We start from the raw sequence: 8,129 nt of genomic DNA on the forward strand, positions 1-8,129 counted from the left end.
GATAATTGGGATGGGAGTGTCAGAGACAGTGCGATTGGCACAGGACAGAGCAGAGTTTAGGGCTGTTGTACATAGGGTCGCTATGAGTCACAAGCGACTCAATAGCACATAACAACAACAACAACAACAACTTTGTTTTTTCTCCAGTTTTGTATATAAAGTTCTCTTGTGTGATCACATGGTCCAAATAGTAACAAAACTTGTTTCTTAAGTTAAATTTGAAGTTTGAAGAAATCCTCACCTATTCTGATCACCTACATTTTTAATCATACAAATTTTCAAAATTTAAGAATTTCATAGCTAGTTTTATCATCAAGGTCTCAAACAATTAAAAACCTAAAAATGTTTAATGTTACTCTACATAAGCCAATATAATATGGACTTGGACTAGTCCAAAAGGCAACTTTAAAGTTTGGCTTTTCTGGTTCTAAAATGCCATTAAAAAGTGTGAAATGCTAACTATTAGGTAGGTTTTTAAATAATAATATTTTTAAAGCCCTTGAAACTTTATTGAAGAAATGTGACCATTCTTTAGGTAACAGCAAATACAGGGAAAAGCATTCCTCAGCATGATAGTCAAGGAAACTATTTACTACTAAATCTTTGATCTAATTGCTGTCAAGGAACAAAGAAAATTCAAATATGTTTCCTTATATAATTTAAAGTTTGCAGTGTAAAGTTTAAGTTTTTTAATGACCCAAAATAAATGCACTCCCAATAAAGACAAAACAAGCAAACAAAAACCACAAAAACTAGTTGTGATTCTTACTAAATATTGGTGAATTAAATTTTTTTCTTTTTTAAAAAGAATTATTTTATTAATTTTAATGAACATTTACAGATATTTTGGATTTCCATTCATTCATTGTTCATTTTCATTATTTTAGATTTTGCATTTATGTTTGTGAAGAAGGAACCATTTTACTCTACTGTCTTATTTTCCTGTGATGTCTTTATCTTATTTTGGTGCCAGGGTAATTAATGTTGCTATCATAAGATGAGTTGTGAAGTGTTCCTTCTTTTCTGAATGTACGTATAGCTTTTATAATATTTATTAAATTTTTTACAGAATTAACCAGAGAAATTATTTTAGGTCTGAACTTTTTGCTTGTTTGCTTTTTAAATTACAGATCTATTAATTTAAATAGTATTTTTTGAAGAATTGGACTATTTAATCTAGGAATTAAATTTTATTTACATAAAGTTATTGAAAAATTTTTTTTACTTAATATTTGTAAGTACTGTCATGATGTCTCTTCAGTCATTCCAGAATTGTTGTTGTTATGTGCTGTCGAGTCATACATGATTCATAGCAACCCTATGAATGAAAGACCTGAACACCTGTTTAACTTTCATCATTTCTCCAAGTTTCCCGAGCCAAGCTATTTTGGAAGTGGATGACACTCCTGTTTCCAAGCTTGTTTTAATTGGGAAGCTCCACCAAACACTGTCCACCATGGGTAACCATCATTGATGATGTATATTTTCTTTAAAAAAAACAAACAACTTTCTTTTAGCTAAAATAGAAGGCTTTGTAAATCTTTATAAAGTATAAAATTTTCTTTTATTCTATTAGTCATTTACTTATGTTTCATTGATTTCTGATTTTTAAATTTTTTTTCTCTCTTCTCCTTTAGGTATAGTTTGCTCATCTTTTTTTCCCCTTGCTTTTTTTAATTGACTATGCAAAGGCATTTAACTCTGTGGATAATAACAAATTATGGGTAACATTGAGAAGTTTGAGAATCCCAGAACACTTAATCATGCTTATTCAAAACCAACACCTAGACCTCACCACTGGACCAATTGGCAGCATCTGGATGGATGGTGAAGAGATTGAGATTATTCACAGCTTTAGTTTGCTCGACTCCACAGTCAACACTCTTGGCACCAGCAGCCAGGAAATTAAAAGACGTATTGCAATGGGAAAGTCTGCTGTTAGGGACCTCTCCAAAGGACTGAAGAGAAATGGTGTCTCTCTGGAGACTAAGGTACATCTAATACAAGCCATGGTCTTTGCAATCACTTGTTATGCATCAAAGAGTTGGACAATGACTAGGGAGGATAGAAGGAGAATTGATGCCTTTGAGCTGTGGTGCTGTAGAAGAGTATTGAATGTACCCTGGACTGCCAAGAAAACAAACAGGTTCATCCTGGAGAGGGTTAAATCGGGCTGCTTCTTGGAGGCAAGGATTCTGAGGCTCTGTCTAACATACTTTGGACATGTTGTAAGGAGGGACTGGTCCTAGGAGAGGGACATCATGCTTGGTAGGGTGGAGGGACAGCGCAGGAGGGGAAGGCCCTCTGTGAGGTGGATTGATTCAGTGACTGGGGTAATCGGGATGGATGTGTCAGAGACAGTGTGATTGGTACAGGACAGAGCAGAGTTTAGGGCTGTCGTACATAGGGTCGCTATGAGTCGCAAGTGACTCAATGGCACATAACAACAACAATAACACCTAGACCAGGAGACTGTAGCCATGTTTCAGGGCTGTATTTCTCCACCCTATTCAAATCTGTATGTAAAGCAAATAATTTGAGAAGCTGAATTTTATAAAGAAGAATGTAGCATTAGAATTGGAATAAGACTCACTAACCACCTGCTTTATGCAGATGACACAACTTTGCTTGCTGAAAGCGAGGAAGACCAGAAATACTTACTGCAAAAGATCAAAGACTACAGCCTTCGATATAGATTACATCTCAAATAATGAAAAAAAACCTTTCACCACTGGACCAATAAACAACATGATGATAAAAAAAAAATTGAAGCTACCAATGATTTCTTCTTGCTTAAATCCACAATTAACAATCCATTAGCAACAATAATCAAGAAATAAAAACATGTGCTGCATTGGGGAAATCTGCTGTCAAGGATTTCTACAAGGTGCCAAGGAGCAGTGATGTCAGTTTAAAGACTCAGGTGAACCTGATTTCAATTACTTCCTACACATCTGAAAGTTGGACAATGACTAAGGAAGGCAGGAGAAGTATTGATGCCTTTGAGTTGTGGTGTTGGAGAAGAGTACTGAATAAACCGCTTCAACGATTTAGATCCTCCCAGAAGAGCTGTGGGTGATCATTAACATTACTGGTAAGTATATTTGTTTTCTCCTGGACACAAGAGCCTTCTGAGGTCCCAACACTTCTCACTATGTCTTAGTTGTTGGAATTGACGGAAAACCTCATAAACAGTTCCTTACTTCACCTCTGCCTTGCATGCGGACTTCTGAGTTGTAAAACAACCCAGTAGTAGATGGAATTTGCTCCAGGACTTAAGAACAATAAATGACATAGTTGAGCCTCTACATCTTGTGGTTCCTAACCTTTATAACAATAGACAAAGTTCTAGTCAATAGGCCTTTTATTTTAAGAACTACCTTCCCTCTGTAACTTGATTTATAGCACTATTAGAGCCTGTACTTGGAATATTATTGCTTTTTAATTTTTGACTCATGTACTTTAACTTGTTAAATTTGTGTTTTCTTTGCTGCAACACTTCCATGATACATCTTCAAGGATATGAACATGTACGGCTAAGCACAATTGATAACAGTGCATCTAAATTCCAAAATCAATCTATAATAGTCTACCTGTCTTCTATTACCAACGGGCCCTTTAGAGTAGTGAGAGAAGATCTTCACCCTGAAACCTACAGCATCCCTTTTCAGCAGGAAGTAGCTAAGACAATATGCCATCCCCTTTTCCTTATGAATCAGAGTGAAGTCTCTCTCAGGGAGGAGTGATAGGGAATGGCAAAGGACACATTGACAAAGGAGATTAATCAGAACTGGCTTTGACAAGCACTGTGGCAATTGGACAATTAAAACAGACTTACAAGGGGGGGTAAGAAGAACGAACTGGGGAGGAGGGTAGAGAAAATAGTGCAATAATGAATGAATGAAAACCCAAAATCTCTGTAAATGTTCATGAAAATTAATAAAATTTAATAATAATAAAAAAAGAGTACTGAATAAACCATGGACTGCCACAAGAATGAACAATTATGCTTTGTAGAAGGTGCAGCCAGTGTGCTCCTTAGAAGCAAAGATGATGACACTTTGTCTCACATACTTGGTCTCACCTGTGATCAGGAAGAGTCAGTCCTTGGAAAAGGACATCATGCTGAGAAAGATAGAGGGTCAGAGAAAAAGAAGACTCTCATCGAGACGGAGTGACAGTGTAGCTGTAGCAATAGGCTCAAGTATTGAGGGATGATTGAGGATGATGTGGGATAGTACAGGTTCAGATCTGCTATGCCTGTTGTCGCTGTGAGTTCTACTCAACACCTAACAACAGCAACAGTGTATGTTTGAAATATTTCATTTAAACCATTTGTTTTGGTTTTAGCAAGGACCATTTGGATTTACAAATTTCCCTCAAAGCACTGTTTTACTGTAATCTCACAAATTTTAATAAGCTGTGTCTTTATTATCATTTGGTTTGATGTTCCTTTTAATTTCTCTTGAAATTTATTCTTTGACTCATAGGAAAATAAAACATGTTGCTTTATTGCCACATACTTGGCAACTTTCCAGATCTTTCTGTTACTGAATTCAGTTTTAGTTAAATCGTGGTAAAACAAAAATATCCTGTGGCATTTAAACCTTTTTAAAATGTATGATGGCTTATTTGATGACCACTTAATGATGAGTGTTCTATGTGCACTTCAATAGGTTGTGTATTCTACATTTATAGAATAAAGTATTCTATAAAGTGTCAAAACATGAAGTAGATTGTAGTGTATTCTGCTGATTTGACATCTTCCTTTTCCAGTAGCTATTGGGAGAGGTGTTGAAATCTTTCTAATTTCAGTTCCTGTCAGTACTGATTTGTGTATATGTTGAAGCTATTTTTTCGGCAGGAGGCTTACTGGCAGAATGAAGTGCCTCCAGGTGCTTATTGGCCAAACTTTTAACATTTGCCCAAACAGTGCAGGGCCTCAGCCAGGAGCAAGAGTTCAGGTCAGGAACTAGGGCATGGAAGAGACTTTCCTGATTGAGACTTGTATCCTGAGTTGTCCTTGTTACTTGCAACTTGATCTGATTCTGATCGGATACTGCTGACTTCTGTAACAAAGTTCATGTTTGCATGTATATTTTATGAGCTATGTGTGGGAATTTATTTTTTTAATCCTTTAGGGAAGTAGTGAGTCCAATGAGAAGGACAGCTGGTGAAAAAGCTGGAGAGTGGAATATGTTTGATCTTTTCTTCACAGGAATAAATTTTGGTCATGATAATAATAATTATTCACCACCTTGTGAGGTAAAACAAGAAGATATGACCATATGCTATTTTTCCCCAAGCACTTAAGCATTTCTTTATTTCTAGTAATCTCTTTGTCCTAAACTCTACTGTTCTGATGTTAAGATAGCTACTCTAAGGGAGCTCTGGTGGCCTAGTGGCAAGAAGCTGCACTGTAATACCACAGATACGTGATCTGAATCCACCAGATTCTCTGCTGGAGGAGGGGCAATCACCTCCTGTACCAGTCAGATCTGATTTGATGGTACACACACAAAATAATAAAATAAAAAGATAATTTTTCTATTAAAAAAGATAGCTACTCTTACTTATGATAAGTGTTTGCATGATATCTCTTTTACCATTTTTCTACTTCTAAGCTTTGTTTTACCTCTCCTTTGTCAAAGGAGAAAGATCTCTGGTGGTGTAGTGATTAAAGAATTTGACCCAAAAGACTGATGGTTTAAACTTATCAGCCACTCCATGGTATATAAATATGGCAGTCTGTTTCCAGAAATATTTACAGTCTTAGAAACCCTATGGGCAGTTCTGCTCTGTCCTACAGGGTTGCAGTGACCCACAGTCAATTCAACAGCCATCGGCTTGTGTTGTTCTTGTTAGGTGCTATCGAATCGAGTATGACTCATACTAATCTGGCGACCACAGATCTGAACCCTGTCCTATCCTATGTCATCCTCAGCATGGACATATTCGAGTTTATTGCTACAGTCACTGTGTCAGTCCATCTCATTGAGGGTCTTCCTTTCATTTGCTGACTCTCCACCTTTCCAAGAATAATGCCCTTTTCTAAGAAATAGCCCCTCCTAACAACATGCCCAAAGTCTGTGAGATAAAGCTTTGTCATCTTTGCCTCCATTCTGGCTGCACCTTTTTGATGACATATCTGTTTCTTCTTTTGGCAGGTCATGGGATATTCAGTACTCTTTTCCAACACCACAATTCAAAAGCATCAATTTTTTTCTCATCCTTACTCACTGTTGAACTTTCAAATGCATAGCAAGTCATTGATAAGACCATGGCCTGAATCAAGTGCACTTTAGTCCTCAAATTGAAATCATTCCTCCTCAATAATTTGGAGAAGTCCCTGACTACATACAGACTTTTCCATTGCAACACATCTTCTGATCTCCTGATTGCTGGTATCAAGAGTGTTGATTGTGGATCCAAGTAAGATGAAGTTGTCAACACTTTCAATCTTTTCTCCATCTATCACGATGTTGCCTATTGGTCCAGTGGTGAGAATTTTTGTTTTCTTGATTCTCTGGTGCAAGCCACATTGAAGAATGTATTCTTTGATCTTTTTCTACAAGTGCTTCAAATCCTCATTTTCAACAAGCAAGTTAATGTAATCTGCATAGTGAAGGTTATTGATAAGTCTTACTACTATCCTGATGCCACATTCTTCTTCATAGAGTCCAGCTTCATGAATAATTTGCTCAGTATACAAATTGAGTAGGTAAGGAGAGAGGATACAACATTTACACACACCTTTATTTTAAACTATGTAGCGTGCCCTTGATCTGTTTACACAACAGTTTCTTTGTCTGGGTGTAGGTTTCACATGAACACAATTAAGTGTTTTAGGATTCCTATTCTTCTCAACATTGGCCACAATTTGTTCTGAGTCACACAGTCAAAAGACTTTGCATGGTCAATAAAGCACAAATAGACATTCTTATGGTATTCTCTGCTTTCAGCCAAGGTTCATCTGACATCAGCAATGATATCCCTGGTGCCACAACCTTTTTATAAACTTTTCTTGAATTTGTGGCAGTTCTCAGTCTATGATCTGTTCCAGCTATTTTTGAATGATTTTCAGCAGTATTTTGCTTGCATATGATATTAATAATACTGTTAAATAATTTCCACATTCTGTTGAATCACATTATTTGGGAATGGAAACAGATATGGATCTCTTGCAGTCAGTCAGCCAGGTAGCTGTCCTCTAAATTTTCTAGCATACTGGTGAGTGTGTTCAGGGCTGAATTTGCTAATTGAAACATGTCAATTGGTTTCCCATTGATTCCTAGGGTCTTATTTTTTTTGCCATTGCTTTCAGTGAAGCTTGAATTTCTTCTTTCATCTTTGTTGACTTTTGATCATATGGTGCTTCCTGAAGTATTTCAGGGTCTTCCAGTTATTTTTGGTACAGTGATTCTGTGCATGCCCTCCATCTTCTTTTGATGCTTTCTGGATTATTCAAGATTTTGCCCATAGTATCTCTCAGTATTGCAACCTGTAGAGTTTATCTTTCAATATCACTTTTCTTAGCTGTTATTTGACTTTGCTATCATCCACTTCCTAAATATGCCTCCAGAAACTCTATGAACTTTGATAAATGTTGATAGTTGTAGAGGGGCTTTAGGCTTTTTGTTCATAAGGTTGCTGAGTCGTGCTCAACTCGAAGACAATCAACAACAATGTTGATAGGCAGGAGTGTGCAAATGGGGCATGTTAGCCTATCCACAAGGAGATTGATCAGTCTCAACAATCTACAAGGGGATTGGCTAGTCTTGCCACTGAATTTAGCAAGCCAGCAGCAAGAGGCAGACAGATCTTCTTTGCCATTGAAGAAAAGCAAAAAAATGTAGGAAGCCCTTCTTGCTCCAGCTACTTTATGACAGCAATACCTTATAGCAACAACACCTATTGCTGAACAGAGGGACAGAGCATGAGAGGAAGATTCTGGATGAGATAGATTGACACAGTAACTGGGCTAATGGGGGTAGGTGCATTGGAGACAGTGATGTCTGGCTCAGGGTATGGTGGAGTTCAGAGCTATATTGCATAGGGTCACATGGCACAAAACAACAGACTCAAGATAATATTTTTGTTCTCATGGAGTTGTTTTAATTTTTTTCAGC

Source organism: Elephantulus edwardii, unplaced genomic scaffold (genome assembly GCF_000299155.1).
Source record: "Elephantulus edwardii isolate Elephantulus edwardi_28Jun2011 unplaced genomic scaffold, EleEdw1.0 scaffold00031, whole genome shotgun sequence".
Classification (NCBI taxonomy): Eukaryota; Metazoa; Chordata; class Mammalia; order Macroscelidea; family Macroscelididae; genus Elephantulus; species Elephantulus edwardii.